Source organism: Rhamphochromis longiceps, linkage group LG1, assembly GCF_057381845.1.
Source record: "Rhamphochromis longiceps isolate RC_006_pf linkage group LG1, R_longiceps_female_GT1.1, whole genome shotgun sequence".
Taxonomy (NCBI): Eukaryota; Metazoa; Chordata; class Actinopteri; order Cichliformes; family Cichlidae; genus Rhamphochromis; species Rhamphochromis longiceps.
In genome coordinates this window covers 18015924-18033555 of record NC_140557.1, presented here as the reverse complement: position 1 = coordinate 18033555, position 17632 = coordinate 18015924, and the positions used below count along the sequence as shown (strand labels likewise).

General features: G+C 43.7%; 1 protein-coding gene across 3 annotated transcripts in view; it reads right to left on the bottom strand.

Annotated features, from left to right (window-relative positions):
• gse1b (Gse1 coiled-coil protein b) overlaps window positions 1-17632 on the bottom strand; it is a 166346-nt gene that overhangs the window by 44035 nt on the left and 104679 nt on the right. The gene's annotated exons all lie outside the window — the stretch shown is intronic.

The window sequence follows — 17632 nt, the reverse complement described above, 5'->3', positions numbered from 1 at the left end:
AGCCTTTACCCCCGTCTGGCTTATCAATGGTTTTACTGTGGATTAGATACCAGCGACTGCACAGGCTGTAAAATCAAAGCCAAACTTGTAAACAGTAAAGACAGGGTGTTCTCGTGATGCCAAGGATGAAACTGAGGATTAAGCAGGTGATGGCTGGGGAGGGGAGAGGTCTGAGGGCCTTTTGTACTTTGTGGTGTACACTGCTAATTTAGGGATGCACTGGATCAAATGTAAGCTTAATTCCGTATAGCTCATTTGTGCGTACTATTAAACGGTAAAGCACAGCAGAAAAAAAGCACTACCCAACACGCATGGCGTGCTCTGTCAGGCAGCATAACCCTCCTCTATGAGTGAGCGCATTTGTGCACCACATGTCACGTCTTTCATCCATGTGATAGTGTATCATTCGCCTCTACTTGACCTGTAAGAGAGAGTGAGAGAGCAGGTAGACAACAATGCCGCACGGAGACTTCAGCCTTTGATGTACCTCCTGTCTGTTCAGCTCAGCTCTGCAGACACTATAAGGATCTCCTTTTCTGTTTAATTCGTCAAATAGACATTTGGGCATTAAAATCTATTTGCTGACTCAAAATGTTCAGTCAGTTAGTATTTTTTATGGTCTTTTTTTCAATCACTAATCACATATTAGCTATTAGACTTTAGTAATTTATTGTGATTAGTCATTGTTGAAAATTAATGAGTCATTATTAGAAGATAATCTCTGGCATCACAGTATTTGAAATATTCATAAATATGTTTTGTTCTATAACAAGCATCAGTGTGACTGCATTAATCAGTGAGAGAACAAAAGGATAATCTAATACATTTGAGAAAAAAAAAAAGTTTCTTAATTCCTTTAGTCACAGGCCAACGTATTAGAAGCATGCAGAGCCTCATTTTGATGCGCAGTTTAGGAAACTATGTGATTTTACATATACACGAGTTGGAAATGTAGCTTTTTTTGTGCCTCTTTCCGACCCACTGCATATTAATACAAAGCTGCAGTATTTAGCACACAGTGTAATTAACTTGTGTCCAAAAGAGTGTGAAAACAACTTCAAAACGCCTGCGCCATGTAAAACCTCCACCAAGTGGTTAAACGTTTATGTTTTCATCCACAGTGTCGGGTGTACACGAATACTTTTCAACGAACACACATTTGCCTTTTCTTAATTGCTACATCTCTCTCAGCTGTAGGTGTACTGCCGTGTAACTATGGGAGTCTGCAGGGCATTTCTGTTCTCCTCCTCCTTTCCTCTTTCACCAGCCTTTCTTCTTAACCTCCTGCACCTTCCTCCTTTGATACTAAACATCCCCCATTCCTACCATCCCTCATTGATTTGACTACTTGCCAGTTCACATACTCGCTCCTAACATCGCCTCCTCCTCCTCCACTTCTTCATTTTCTCTACAGCCTTTACTCTCCTATGCATTACTTCTCCTGTTTCTCCTCTCTCTGGCTCCCCATTTAGCTTTCTCTCTCTTGCTCTCTCCGCCTCCCTCTCTCACTTGCTCTCTCAGCAGCAGACCTGGCCTTAGGCATCGTTAGCTTAATTTAATAAAGGGGCTTAAGCTTTTGAGAGGCTTTTGAAGGATCTGACTGCTGTTCATTCATTACAATCTATCAGCCACAAGAGACACAGCCTTGTTGCATGGCTGAGAAAGGGATCGAGTGTGTGTATGTCTGTGTGTGTGTGTGAACATGTGTGAGTATGCCGGTAAGGTTGTAATAATATTTGCTGTAATTATTAGAGCTATGATGGAGTCACACACCTTGTGAACTCTCAATTCACTTCTGGTCTACATCGTAAAGTGCCTGCCTGTATGCATATGTATGGTGGAGAGTGGCGTCTGGTCAAAGAGCTGCCTACCACTACAAATGCATGCACGCTTTCCTTCCCTTCGGCATCTTAAAAAAAATAAATCTTCACCTCCTTTTTGAACTCCCTCAGTTCTACCAAACGACAAACGCCACAGATTCCCCCCCACCTCCTACTTCACCTCCAAGCTGACGACAAGTGGCAGCTCTTTTAGACTTCACCATAGGGAGACACAGTCAGAGTGGACGGGTTGGAAAAGACTTCAGCCACCCCTGTGGACATTGTGCCTGGGTCCCTTTTTTTAACACTGAGCTTAATATCCAGACTATACTAGGCTTTGCCTCCTACCTCCATCACCCACACAAAACCTTAGCAAAGCAGCGATCTCAGCAAGCACAAAGGATTCAGGAGAAAAAAAAATCATCAGGCTTTGCATATGTCTGTGCATGTACAGACATATGTACATTTGTGCCTGTGTGTGAGAGAGCGAGAGCTGGAGGGCATATGCTGTACCTCTGGGGTGTGTGTTCCACATTCTTCCAAGCCAGATATTAAATTAAGGCGAGAGATGTAATTAACATGCAGATCAGATGCCACACTGAGGACAGAAGGGGTCTTCAGTCAGTGACATGTTAGACAAGAAAGAGAGAGTGATGGATGGAATGACAGATAAAAAAAGAGGGAGAAATACAACATGTCCCACATTATTTTCTTCAGTTACTGACCTGCTGTCAGTACTGCATCACCAGAAAAACAGAAAGAAAGTAGATAGCTGCAATTAATGATTAGATTACCAAGTAAGTATTTTCTTCATTAACTGAATAACTGGTTGCTCTGTAACAGCATTTCAACAATTTGCAAATTATTCGGCAATTATGTTTTTAGGCAAATCAATTAAGGGAGTAGAGATTTCAGCCATTTTACCTTTATTTATATGTAGATATACCATGTGTTGTACAATAATACAAGATAAAATTGAAGTTTTACTCCAAACAGTATATAATATTGTAAAAAAAAAAAATTAAAAAGCACAGTATTAGACATTTCTTCTTCTTCCTCTTCTCTAAATAAATAAATAAAAAAAGGCTTTCAGACCAACTTTCAAACAGCACAAATCTAAACTGCTTGCATGTTATAACATGCTGATGTAGGCTGTTGCTATGTACAGTTGATCAAATAAAAGTCTTGGAATCAGTGCTGCAAAAACATGGAAAAATAAACAACCAAATGAAATGCTGAGAATAGCAATAAACTGCCATGTTGCGGTAAGAAAACTGTGACCTCATGCATTATACGTCACTTTATGTACTGTCCTGTCTTGAGGGTGAGGCAAATCTCTGTATATGGCGCTCTCCATCACTACTGGGGTACATCTGAGTGAAACCACAAGTAATACTGGCATAGAAGTAGTCCAATATGAAGCCAGCATGTGACTGAATAGTGCTTTAGATACAACTAAAAAGCACAACTGATTTCTAATATGCCAGCAACATACAGCTGTTTTTTGCTGACCTTGCCTAAACCAGACCCCAGTCTCGTAAAGTATTTCCACTCATGCATATACTTTGGTCAATTATAAATGCAAGGGAAAGGCCGTCTTTAACCCTGTGCATGCTGGAGAAGACTTTAATGAGATTAGGGGAGGGATGCACAGCAGTCTCTTTTACATTTGCTTTACGTGGCTGTAAATATGCTGCTTATCTGCTCTGCCCCTTATCATACATACATGCAGGCAGTGTGCATGTATGCAGTTCCACAGGCTCACTCTTAGCACACAGAGAAGACAGGGGAAAAAAATGAAAAACTAAGGAATACATTTCTATATGTTGAAGAGACGTCGATTCAAACAGGAAGTAGGGAGGTGGTGTGTGGAGCGAGCATGCTCTGCTGTGTTCCCTCCTCACTCCCCTTCTCTGTGGGTGTGAGAGCAACAGGGGAGTGTGGTGAGGCCTATTAACAGACGAAGTGGTAATAGGCAGGGGGAGCCAGGATGTGTCTAAGCCACTGACCTGCCCATTAGCTCTCTCCACTCCGCTAAGCCCTCACATCGATCACCCAGCCACACATCATTGATCTGGAAAACCAGGCACGAGCGCACCACTCAGACATACCCTCCGTTTCTCAAGCCTCTCTTTTGCGCTGTGTGTGTGTGTGTGTGTGTGTGTGTGTGTGTGTGTGTGTGTGTGTGTGTGTGTGTGTGTGTGTGTGTGTGTATGAAGAAGAGAGACGGATGATGCGTCTGCATGTGTGGGAGGGGGTTGTAAATGTGTGTGACTTTCTACGTGTGCACTAACCCGTGTGCTCTTGTGTGGTTTATCTTTATGGATGTTAGACAAGCCCCTGGGTCTGGGTGGACATACACATTCACAGACACCTTTCATTAAACATGCAAAAGGGCAAAGGAATTTAAAAGCCTGCTGTTATATCATTCTTCCAATTATTCAAATAGATTCCACCTTCCCACCCCTCTGCTGTGTATAATTAACAATGTACACTCCTCGATTAACCACACTGGCATAAGCTAATTGTCAGCTGTCATTCTGAATGTTGTGAGACAGACACCCTAAACCCCTACGCACACACCCACACAAACACAGACGAGCAAAACAATTTATGACGTTCATAAATGTTCATACAATTGTGTGAATATGTATTTCTACACTTAGTACACCTCCATTTCTTGTTAAGCGGGATGCAGGTCCCGCTCTAAATGCAGCAGAAGTTAATAAGAGCTGAATGTTTATGGGTAATACCTCAGCTGCTAATTAGATCAAATTGTTCCCACCTCGCTGTTATTGTAGATATGAAACCTCTCTGCCTGTTCCTTTAGATTCAGCAGCAGACAGAGGTACAACAATATTTATTTTCTGATAAAGAGACAAAGAAACCAAAAGAGAGGGATGAAGGCAAAGTACCAGGTTAAAGGCATTATCATTTTACTGTGATATTTACAGCAGAAGGGAATAGTAGAGGGGGAGGGGGTACAGAGGGAGGGCGGGAAGGAAATTAAACGGAGCATCCAAAGAGAAAGTGTGGAAAGGAAAGCGCTGGGATCAGTACAGATGGAGACATGCATGCATGTCAGGCAGCAGCAGATGTGCTCGTGTGTTTCGGAAGAAATAGCGAGAGGAAATAATAATTAATAAATAGGAAGATAGAAGAGGTGCACGGTGAAGAATTGTGTCTGAGCCGTTTTTACATATACAAACACAAACAAGCGTCTTGTAAATTTATGCAAATGCGTTCTAACAGACAGCACAACAATCACTGGTACTATAGCGCCGTAGGTTGCCATACAAAAGACAAAAAACACAAAACATTGATATAGATGAATCAGCCTTTAGCTCAGAATACTTTACTCCAAGCTTTGAGGTGACACTCGGTTTGAAAGTAAGCTGTGATACCCCTTGTTTTTAGTTTGTATGGATTCAAACATAGGAATTATGTAAAGGAGTTTGACCCATTTGAATGAAAGAAGACTGCGAGTGCTATGTCTAATTACAAATTCTTTTGCGACTTGTGTATCACTTTTTAAATGCAACATAACCTACTAAAAGCTGGAATCTTTTCCTCATTATCCCCACCCTCTTCCATACACCCACCCCGCTCTCCTCTCACCCACCCCTGTAAACTTGTGCACCCTCAAACAGATGGCACAGGGATGATGAAAGCCAAACCAGTTATTTATCTAATTATGACTTACCACTTAACAGCATAATCTCCCCCTGCAATTGTGAGGTATTCAAATAGGGGTGATTAAGGGGGTTATGCAAATCTAAACAAAATGCCTGCAGTGGTGTTAGTACGAACAAACCAGCATGTCCACTTGAATGATCCTAATATAGACACGCTGCTAAGTTTTTAAGTGCTGTTTCTCAAATTGTTATGGTCAACGTGTCCACAAATGTACAGTATACCATGATATATGGAGCAGTAAATGTACAGGAGATGAATAAACGGAGAGAGAGAGACAGAGAGATTTGGCAAAAGCCAGGGTGAATTCAAGCCCATGCTAATAGGGTAATTGCATTGATTTCCATTTAGCTGCACTCTCTGATGTTATTTACAGCATTTAGCCCGGCAAACAAGCCCTCTCTCCTCTCTCTGCTCTGGGTTTGCTTTTAACCAGCTGTGACATGCTGTCAACCCCTTTTCCTCTGCCCTCTGTCCCCTTCACCCTTTTCACAACTGCCAAAAAGCCAAATACATTATTAGGCCATTAATACCAGTCATGCTTACACATCCCTCCAATCCCCCTCCCTCCTTATTTATTCCAGTATTGCAGTTCCTCCCTCCCTCTCGCTTCTCCTCTCAGGCCTGCTGGCATGGCCGCTGAGCTGCTTTGAAGTGCCCATGTTTATCCATTTGGTCTGAGATGTGGTTGTGCGTGGTGTGAGGTGGTCAGAGGGTTTTTTTTTACCACCCCCCTCGACGGACCAAATGTCAAGGTCTTCCAAGCGTTAAAGTCAAATCACGATTTTCACTCAAGGTGTTCTGGAGGCTCCCATCACAGCTGAGATGCACCTCCTCAAAAAGTTGTGGTAATAGCTGGTGCAAGAACTGTTTGTGCTTCTGTCCGATTTGCTCTCTGTATATTTGCTACAAGCATCGCTACCTGATGCTGAAGATCTGTTGTGCTAAAGTAAAAGAAAGTCTTGTTTTCATAATGCTAGTCAAAGCTGGATTCCTGTAAAACAAAATGCATGAGGAAATGTAAAAATGATAATGGGGCTTGTGCTGTGACAGATGACGGATTCAAATTCGACAGCCTATAGGAGTCTGTCTTTTCTCACCTGTCTCATTTGTTTCACACAATAGACTTACTATATGAGGAAATGAGTGTGAGAAAAAGGGCTGGCACTTTATTAGCATGCAGCAGACAGAGCATTGTATTAGCGCTGTATTAATGTGGTGGTCACGTCTGGGACACAGACAGACTGCATTAAGCTCATCATCCCTCTTCTGCACACATCAAGGACTCAACCAAGACCTGCAAGCTACCAAAGTAGTTAAAGAGCAACAGGATTTGTGGAACATCTCCAGCCACTGATTTTTGTGCTTTAACACTGCGGGAGGATATGCGGTCGCTATGTTATTATAAGCATAATGTATATAAGAGTGTACTGTGCGTTCAAGGTGAGCATATGTGTTCTGAATCTTGTATTCGTATAGAGCTTCCTCACATATGACTCACTTCATTCACTTAGAAGGACTGCGTAGGTGGCATAGTGGCTTCATATTAACACCACAGAAACACTAGTGTGTGTGCAATACATATATGTGAGTTCAGCATATGACATTAAAGCTTACCTAAAGCATACTGCAGTATCATCAGTTCCTGCACATTTTGTCATTCCCTTTCCCTGAACGTAGCAATGTTAGCAGGGTTGTAGCGCTCCAAGCCAAGTTCATCTGCATTCAATTTCACAAAGGCAGGAAAAGGCCAAGAAGACTACCAGCGGTCATCCACTGAATATGCTGTTTGCAGGTGTTGTAGCCTTTACTCAGTAAATTAAAGATGTTACAGTCAAAGGCAGAGGTAGTAAGATACATTTCTTTATGCTTGCTCTCTTTACTTGCTCTTTTATCACCTCTTATTATTTCACTGACTGTTGCAGGTCTATTAGCATCCACCATCCAGTCAGTGCAGCCATCTTTCATATCTACCAGTTCTCTTCCCTTGTGTCTCTCTTTGAGATTTTGAATTAGCTTAGATAATAAAGAGGAACACAACAGAAAAACGATTATGCTTTATAAAGAGACACAAGGCCCACGGTGAAGCATCATGTGCCACTGCTCCAAGTCCTGCTAAGACAGTGCTTTTACGAAGAAAACGGTGGTGTGAGAGCAAGTGAAAGTAAAGATCATTATTTTGCACTTTGTTTAGGTATGTTTTTCTCCCTTGCCTCCACTACTTTCTTTCTCCCTGGGGTTCAAACTGCAAAAGTGAGCACCCTACTATAAGACGATAAGGAAGGCTAAGGCGCTTGTATCCTTGCAGAACACACACACTCAGAGGGATAAGCTATGGACTAGTACGGATCCTTGATACACATAAACATGGAGAAGCAGACGTTACAAAGCACAAGCTCTCATCTCACTGCTAAGCAAGCAGGGAAAGGAGGGAGGGAAGATGAGGAGGGAATGAAAGGATTTAGTCTTCATCTGCGGATGAACATGCCATCTCCTCCTCCCTGTTAGCACAGATTCCCTTGCTTCCCTTTGCCTCTAATTGCCAATTCAGCCCTCCTTTCAGCTCTGTCAGTCTGCCCTCAAAACACCCACTGTCTTTGGACAAATGGGTTACTGATGACTGATACATGAAGTGTTTGGTAACACTTTACATTCCAAAGCAACATAAGCTATGGCTATGAACATTGGAAACACATTCTTTAAGCCAAGCACGCGCTTCGCACTCCTCCGACACACTTTCTTTGCATGCAGATGGTGTGTGTTTAAAGCCAGCAGGGCAAGGCCGCGCATGCAAGAGTATCTGCGATACGTGTGTAAATGTGCGAGCGTACTGGTCTGCCTATGTGAGTGCTTGACGTCTCACCTGGGGGACAAGAAATTAACACGAGCAAATTTTACAGCGTTCATTCCCGTTTTGCTGGTAACAAGACCATCTGCTAACCATACTGCCCCACACAGGGAGGGAAAAAAGGAGAAGCGGGCTGCACTGAAATCACTCCCACAATCCCTTTCTCTCTCTCTCTCTTTTTAGCTGCATCCGATCCACACTCTCTCTAGCACGGTGAGGGGCAGAGATAACACCTCAAGGCCATGGTATTGCTGCCAGCCTTTAAACCGCTTCGTCTCCCTCTGCCCTGCTCTCTGTGGTTTTCTTGATGAAAGAGAGGAGGCAGATCAGAGGAAAACATGGCAGTCCAAACACTTGAGTCCACAGCCAAGGCTAAAACCAGAGCACAGAGTCACGGCCCCTTCACCATCCACTTACAGCACAGACTTGTGGACACCCACATATATGGGGAAAAAAAACCCACATGTGCATACACACACCTCTTTTATTTATTTATTTTTTGGGCACTTACGACATCCACAATACTGCATGACTGCACCAGCATGCACAGACATGAAATTCTTTGTGTGCACGTGTATATGTGTATTAGGATAACGATGGGCTCCGGTGGGCTGTGATAAACCTTCTCTGACGGCGGCTTAATGAGGGCACTGCCTTTTGGCTCTTGCGTGTGTGTCAGTATTGAGGAGCCAAAACACAAAGACCCTGATTAATAAACTCTTAAGTACACAGGAAACGCGTATCAATTTCTCTTCTGTTCAGCATGTTATACATGTCAAGTTTTGATTCACTAACATGAAAAATGAAAAAAAAAAGAAAGTATCCCCTTGCTTTCCACTGCTCGCATTAGTACTGCTACTTTTTAGTAAAAACTCTCGGAAGTGTTTTGTTCACAGCCGATAATGACAGAGGAAAAGAGAGAGAGTGAGAGGAATACACTGATCTAATTAGCAGCTAGTTAGCAGCAAAACAGTTGAGTCCAATTAGGAGGTGTGTTGTAGCGCATGTAGTGAAGAGTTTAAATGCTATCCTGATTATCAACACTGTTTATTTGTTCTTCTACCGGGAGACTCACTTAGTGCATCTGACTGATAGATTTAGACAAACAGGGTGAAGAGAAGAGCGACTGTTTATTTTAGATTGAGGTTGAGTTAAGCAACTCTGTGTGTGTGTGTGTGTGTGTGTGTGTGTGTGTGTGTGTGCATATGTGTATGCCTTAGGTTTGAAGGGTTGTAGAGTGAGTAAACATTTGTCCTTCTATGTATCCACCTGTGTGCTTGCATACACGAGTCTCCATTGTGAGAGAGCACACTCGGAATCCCGTTATTATCCAAAATTTTAAGATACCATTTCCAGCAGCCCCAAACTCGACTTTTACTGTCACATACCACAAACACACCCTGCCTCCCTTTCTCTCTTGCTCTCCCTCCCGTCCTTTTGGCAGAGTCTCCCCCTGCCGGCAGGTGCACACTCCGGTGGCAGCCAAAGTGCCAACCTGCCCTCCATATGCCCGCCTCCGCAGTGCCAGCTTACTCTTGCCACTCCCCACCAGGATTCAGCTGGCCAGCCCTCCCCAAATCTGTTCCCACTCCCCAACACTCACCCTCCCTTACAGCATCTGCCCCTAGACATTCTTCAAACACACACACACACACACACACACACACACACACACACACACACACACACACACACACACACACCCCTAACCTCCTCTTGTCTCGCACATAGACATGAAGCACTTTTGGCAGCCTACTCACATTCACTTGTCTTATCTTTCCTTGTGCTTCATCTTCCCCCTTCAGCCCTTTTCTCACCTTACACTCTGCGTTACTCTGACCTTCATCTGCTCTACTCCCACCTCCTGAGCAACCCTTAGTTGTCGCGCTCTTTTTTGAGACCTCCCTTGACATAATGCCGAGAGACCGGAGCAGACACTCACAGAACAAGAAGCCAGGCCACATCAATCAGCGCAGGAGCGTATGACGACCGCGTGTCAGATCGATGCATCATCCTTCGACTGGTTGTACTCTGGGATTTATCGGGGAAACCAGCGTTGTAGGGCAAGTTTTACTCCTAGCAAGTTACTCTGGTTTGTACTGGGCTCAAGGCACTGACGCATGGTGTGAGTGTTTGAAACGGAGCATGTTTATATGTCTCCACTCACTTAGAACTGCTCACATAACCTTGTCTGACCGTTCAGCTTGTTCAGTTTTCCCTCAGGATGCGAAACAACCCCCATACCCTCTGACACCAAGCAACCAAATAAACACAAGTCAACGCATAAACACACAGAGTGCCCAAAGAACTGGATGTGAGAGGATGAGCTATATCCCCCCCGCCCCTTTTATGTTGTCATCAAAAAGAAAAAAAAGGCATCATTTCTCAAACACATATTGTTCAGCCACATGGACAAACAACAGTGCAGTGTGTGAGATTTATACCCAGCTATAGCTGCTGTGCTATTCATTTTGTGGACCCTGTAAGGCTTCTATAAACACAGAGTGATGGAGCGGTAATCCTGTGCCCTCTCCTCATTACTCCTCCTGCTGAGGAAGTCATCTGACCGGCCCCGAGCCATCTATTCAGGTCACAACCATCATCTATCATCCATCATCTAGTCTCTCCCAGTCTCTCTGTCGCATGCTCACTCACACACAATTCAGTGTGTGACATTAGTTTTAATGTGGCATTTTAGACCCTGTCAGCGAGCACTTGCCCCATGCCAAACCACCTTATAAGAACCACAAAGAGCGAAGAACTGAGAAAGTGAGAGTAGGTACGGACAGAGACAAGAGAGGACAAACAAAGGAAGAAAAATGAAAGTGAGAAAGAGAGAGACCTTGCCTTGAGTTATCTCCCGTCTTTAATGGGATGTGATGAGCTCTCGTCATTCTCTTAATCTATCTCCCATGATTCAATTCCATTTCCTGTGTGCCGAGAGGCTGGCAGCATGGCACCAATCAGACACACAAAGAAGCACACACTCACAAACACAATCTAAAAAGAAAAAAAAAAACACTGCATGAAAAGTAGGAGGTTATTCATTCACTACAACATTTAATGTACCATACAGCACGTCCTGCTGATTCGGTGAGGTCACTGGCTGTTCATTCTTAACCCTTCCAACACTCACATATGGTGACACAGGCCCATACCCTGGACCCAAGAGATGAAAGGGGCACCGACACCCCGCCTAACACCTGGCTAAGAGGGAGGCAACTGAACAGCATATGCACAGAAAGCTGGTAGCAGATACTCATCTAAGAGGAAAGTGAGAAAAGACTATGTTGCAAACTGCATCTAGAGAAAGTAGCTGTATGTCTATATAGGGAGGACAAATAACTGACACAACAAAGAGACGGAGGAGGGGTTGGAATGGGCAAATTGCATTTTCTTCATTTCTTGCCATAAGTGAAGGGGTTGCTTTGATGGTTAAGCTCTGAAATCCCATCGGCTAATGATTGGAAAGCTGTCAGCTTAAAAGGCTGCCCTCACCCACCACAAGAAACACATACAATGATACACACAAATACACACTGCTCTACGGAGCTTCAGAGTAGAAAAATAGCAGTTTCTTTATTACCCTCTCTCTGGGTAGCACTGTTCCCTCTTTTCCCCTCCTCTTCCTCATAAATCTTAGACTCACACACTCCTAATTACCACAGGAAGTGAGGGAGGATTACCCTGCTTCTCCCCCTAACATCATCTATCTCCTGCTTTGTGCTTGTTCCTCCACCGACCATCCATTTATGGTGCAGTTAAAAGGGCAGGGAACATATGAGATCATTGACATTTGTCACCTCTCAGGTGTGAGTATATTTGTAACTGCGTAGCCGTGGAAAAGAGGCCGTTCGTGTTTATTCAAATCGTTCAGTGCGAGGACCTGACTGCTCAGACTGGTGTAGCGAGCAGGTGGTCTGGCAGGGAGGAAGTGTGCAAGATGTAACTGAACCTTTACTGCACTGCAGAAGATAGTCATCTGGCAACTGATAGCTCTTACCCACTGTCAGTCTGTCTGTCTATCTGTATGTGAGGAAGGTTATGCAACTTCGTGCATCACCCTTCTGATTTTATGGTAAAGTTTAGAAATACAGATTACATTTAAGCTATGAAAATATCTGCATCACCAAAATAAGTGTTTTCAGAAAAAACTTTGTTTGACATTTTATGTTGATTTTGATATCTGCTGTATATGTTCCAGGGGTTAAAGCAATAGATCATCAACTCTAACCTCTGGAGTCAGAGTTGTGTCCAGCACCGTGTTATAATGCTTGATCTGTCAACAGTCATGTAAACCGCTTGCACAAAAAGTCAAGTATGTGCTGCAGGTTAAAATCAATAAAAGGCTCTAACCTTAAAAAAAACCCTCATACACTCTTCGACCTTCCTAGCACCATCTTTCTCTTCACACCTGCCTCCTTTAGTCAGTCTGTCTAGCTCAGCGGTCCCCAACCTTTTTTGCGCCACGGACCGGTTTATGCCCGACAATAGTTTCACGGACCAGGTGTCGCGGATAAATACAACAAAATAAAACTAGTACCGGTACCGAAAAAAAGAAGATTTATTCATAACACACGTGAAAAGACCCAGGAAAACAAAGTTAACGATAAAAACGATAACAAAATAACGCTGAAAACCGATAAAAACCCTGAAAACCATACATTTCACACCTGAGCCTCAACTCTCGCGGCCTGGTACCAAACGACTCACGGACCGGTACCGGTCCGAGGCCCGGGGGTTGGGGACCGCTGGTCTAGCTAACATGGTCTGGGTGAAGTGGCTAATGGAAAACACATTTTTTAGCCACCTGCCATTAGGTGGGGAGCTGTCAATACACACACTTTATAACCTGCGCATGAAGATATAATTTGTTGAGTTGGATAAAAATAATTTTTATTAGTTGATTAGTCAGTCTTCTCAAACCATCTTTGTCCTATTTGTTTTCTTAAATTGGTTTTTAAAAAAAGCACAATATGGCTTGAACACCTGGATACAATTACTGTGCTCAATAATCCTAAAAGCTAGGTTTGAGTACTTTGCCAAGTGGTTTTTATTTCTTTATTTCTCCAGATTTTATCAACACGCTGGGGTTGCAACCATTCAGGGTTAGGGTTATTGGAACTTAGCGATGTAGTCTGGATGAAAATGAAGGATGAGTTTGAGAATTGGAGCGTTTTGAAGGAGAGTAACAGACACTGAAAGTAGTGTGTGTGACAAGTCATTACAGGAGCCACCTGCTGCAGTGGTAACTACTACAAAGGCAGTTTGGAGTGCTGGGGCAGGTGTTTATATGCCTGTCTGTGGAAAGATCTTATCAACACTGTAACATCACAAGCACAAAAAAAGCAGTCACATAACTTTACAAGGTGAGTAGTTCCCATTCAAATCCAGTCACAATTTGGTCTCTGCTTTCCTTTTCTCTCACAGACAACACAAATTAGATTTGTTCGGATATTGCTTCCTCTGTCCTTGTAGTCCTTGTATTACTAGATCATAACAAATCAATTAGACAACTAGCCTCAATGAGAGCAGCATTAACTCCAAGTATTCCACACCCATTCTCAATGCATTTTAGTAATTTCAGCAGTCAGATGGTGGGAGGTTTACAAGGCGCTCTCCACTCTGCTGCCTAAAGTTAAACTGAAATTCATCTGAGTGTTCCTAAGTGAAAATAAATACCATCTATGTGCCCATGTGTCACTGTGTAATGATGTACATCCATGGGCGTCTGCACGCGTGTCTGTCTGTGTGAACCCAGCATCATCAGATGCAGGGAGGGTTTAATTAGAATTCTCTGTAGTCTAATTTGATTAGTGGAGGCAAAGGAAGATGAAGGAAATTAGAGATCAGCTATTTCTGCTGCTGGAATAATGTTTCAGGAAAAGCGTGACAGCACAGCCACACGCCCATGCACATGTACGCACATACGCGCGTTCAACCGCAAAATATGAGTGGGTCTACTTATGGCCCTCGCATTCCGCTTGGGCGTCATTTCAGTTCACAGTGACTTAACTCGAAAGATCAGAGGTGAGTGTCCGCTGCTGTAGCCGAGTGTTTCGTAGGGACTCAGAGACCGACTGGACGTAGAAAACCTGTCAACGATATCCCTGGATGCACACGGTGCTGTAGAGAAAAAGCGTTTACCATCCCACTACTGCTTCTATATGTACAATCCACAGCCTCAGAGGAGCAGAACAAACAAATCCACACACAACACAAAGCATTACACAAACAGCATTGCATCTCCCTGGCGCCAAACTGACAAGACTACCGGAGAGCGAACTGACAGTAGTCCATAAATCATAGTTGCAACTGTGATACCAGTGAAGCCCTCATTACCCCCCTGCACCTGTTAGTAAACCAAATGTCTGTTAGAAAAGTGTGTAAGGGTTTTGTGTGTATGTTCATGTCTGCCAATGCAGGTGAACTAAATTTCCTGTCAGATATACTACAGTAGAAAAAAAGGCTCCAGTATGAGGAAGGCATAGAAACAGTTCAGCATTTAGAGTTAAATGGGTGTAATTTATAATTTTCACATCAGGCTATTTAACGAAGTCAACAGATCACTATTTTAGGACATTTTAAAACACACAGCATTATACCCCGGCTTATCGTGTTTGCACTTTAATTTTTAAACAAATTAAACAGAAGAGATGTTCCCCCTTGGACTCTTTTAATTCGTTTTAGCACATTTTAGCGGAGCGGTGTGTGAGATGGTGGGATGATGGATGATCTTTTAGCTGTTTGAATAAGGGGCTGGTTGAGGTTGTGCCACTGGTTGCAGCAGATGGCCGCCCCTCCCTGAGCCTTTTTTCCTGTTAAAAGGGAGTTTTTCCTTCCCACTGTCACCAAAGTGCTTGCTCACAGGGCGCGTGTGATTTTTGGGTTTTTCTTTGTATGTGTTACAATATAAAGCACCTTGAGGCGATTGTTGTTGTGATTTGGCGCTGTATAAATATTATTGAATTGAATTGAATGACGTGAGTACAGGTTCTCTGTAAAATACAAAAATGTGTGTGCATTTCTGGAGCTCCACGGACCCGGTAGCTGGTGGTGGCTTGTATCCAAAGAGAAGAGGCCACAGGTGTGAAGGGTCAGGGTTTAACAACTCCTGGGTTTATGAGGAGGCTAACAGGGCAGCCGGAGAGACACGGCACCGCCGACCTTTACAGCCATGACCGGGGCAGTACCACCTGCGGACTGGCGTGGAACAGATGCCACATCGAGAATGGGTCATAGCTTTTATAGCAAGGGCAGAGTGAGGGAGAGAGAGGAGCAGAGAGAAAGGGCGAGGGAGCTAGTAGTCCATCACCGTGACTGCTTTACTGCTGCTACTGCCATCTAATGACAGAGCTGTCAGAGCACATGGAGTGGGAGGAATGGAGCGATGGTTGGAGTGAGGAGCAAAGGGGGAGTAAAATAGATAAATGGGTACAATGATAGAGCGAACTGTGGGATAAAAGCACAGTGGGAGGAGGAGAAAGATGCAGAGAGATGGGTCACACTTGAGTTGACGCTAGCATAAAGGGAGAAAGATGCAGTGGGGAGATTTGTAGGAATTGATCAGAGGAGATGGTCTCAGCTATAAAGAGAAGGAACATGCAAAGGTATTGTGGTTAATTGGATATAATGATTTCACTACTCCACAGATAATCTTCTAACACAGTATGGACCGCTCTGCTGGTTTTATCAATGAATGCTCTCCTGTGGCTTAGTTTACCAGTATGTGATGTTGCGCACATATTCACAAGCAAATTCTCAATATGCACATTTACCCCGAAATCTACAGGCGGCACTCTAGCCGAGTTTTTTTTGCTGTTTTTTTTTTTTTTTTTTTTTGAACAAGCACTTGGTAATCACCAGTGATTAGTCTACACTCTGATCTAGGGCTTAACACCCAGCATGGCTCCCACACATATTGATTCCCTCTCCGTGTGCATGCGTCTGAAAGAGAAGAGAAACGCATTTTGTCCAGATTACCATGTTCTTCTGAAATTGATTTTCAAAGAGAGCCAGGGAGAACGGGAAGAGAAGTAGATCACAACAATTAAACTGGTTTATTACCAGATTTGTTTATCTGCGCATTTTGTTCTCCTCTAAAATAAATATCAGTTATCTTTTGGTAAACTGTGCATTTCAGTCTTTTTTTGTACCCTTTCCTGACAAGTAGGCTGGATAACAAAGTGCAAAGTCTGAATGAATCTGTCTACCTCGGGAGGTTTCAAGTAAACTCTGACAGGATTAGCTCTCAACACAAAAACCTTGTCAGTCTGTGGCCTGTCATAACAAAACTTCAGCCTTTCTTGCTCTTTAACCTCACCCCACCTGCTTGCTTCTGTGGTTTGTGGTTTCAGCTTCACAGGTTGTTTTTATTGTCACAGGCACAGACTCTGCTGCCCATCCTGTTTTCTGTAACTCTTACACCTCCCCCCCCCCGTTTCTCAGCATGTAACCCTCAGGGTAGAAGTACAGAAACCACTTGGGGGGGGACAGCAACAGAGGAAAGAGATACAGTGGATTTGTGCATGACAGTCAAGCTTATTAGACAAGATCGTTGGTTCAGTGACCAATATAGTTAACATGCGCACACCAAAAAGATATAATGTTTAAAATGCTGGGTTTTACAAACAGCAGGTATGGAGGACGATCATTAGAGGGTGACAGCTGTGAGAAGGCAAGATGGACATGTAGCTAGAAGCATAGATACCTGAGGAGTGTAAAAGTGGGACGGGGGTATAGTGACAAACAGCGACTATGACCCTCCTCCATTTTGAAGTGGTTGCTCCCTGGCTCTGCTCCACCTCGCCTGTGATGTAAATGCACCCCAAGTTCAAGTGCTTCTCCTTTGCACCTTTATCTCGACACCCCTCGCTGCTATTCTCTCTTAATACATTTCTTTCTCCACTTTCTCTGCCTTCTTCCCATCAATAACCACCCCCAACCCATTCCTCTTTATTTAACCCAACCTTTTTTGTTGTCAAATAATCATGGAGAACTAGCATGTGTCTGACATGGTCTCCAAGGCAACGGCGGTTAAGACGGGAAGGCAGGCAGGGGCTCATTTAGTGGCTGAATGAAAGAAGGGGGAAGAGAAGAAGCAACCCACAGAGCTAGGCGCGCGCGTGCACACACACACACACACACACACACACACACACACACACACACACACACACACACACACACACACACACACACACCTTACTAGCTTTGGCCACTGTCACAGCAAAGACCTGTGTCTCTAATCTGCGTGACTCTCCCGCTGCAG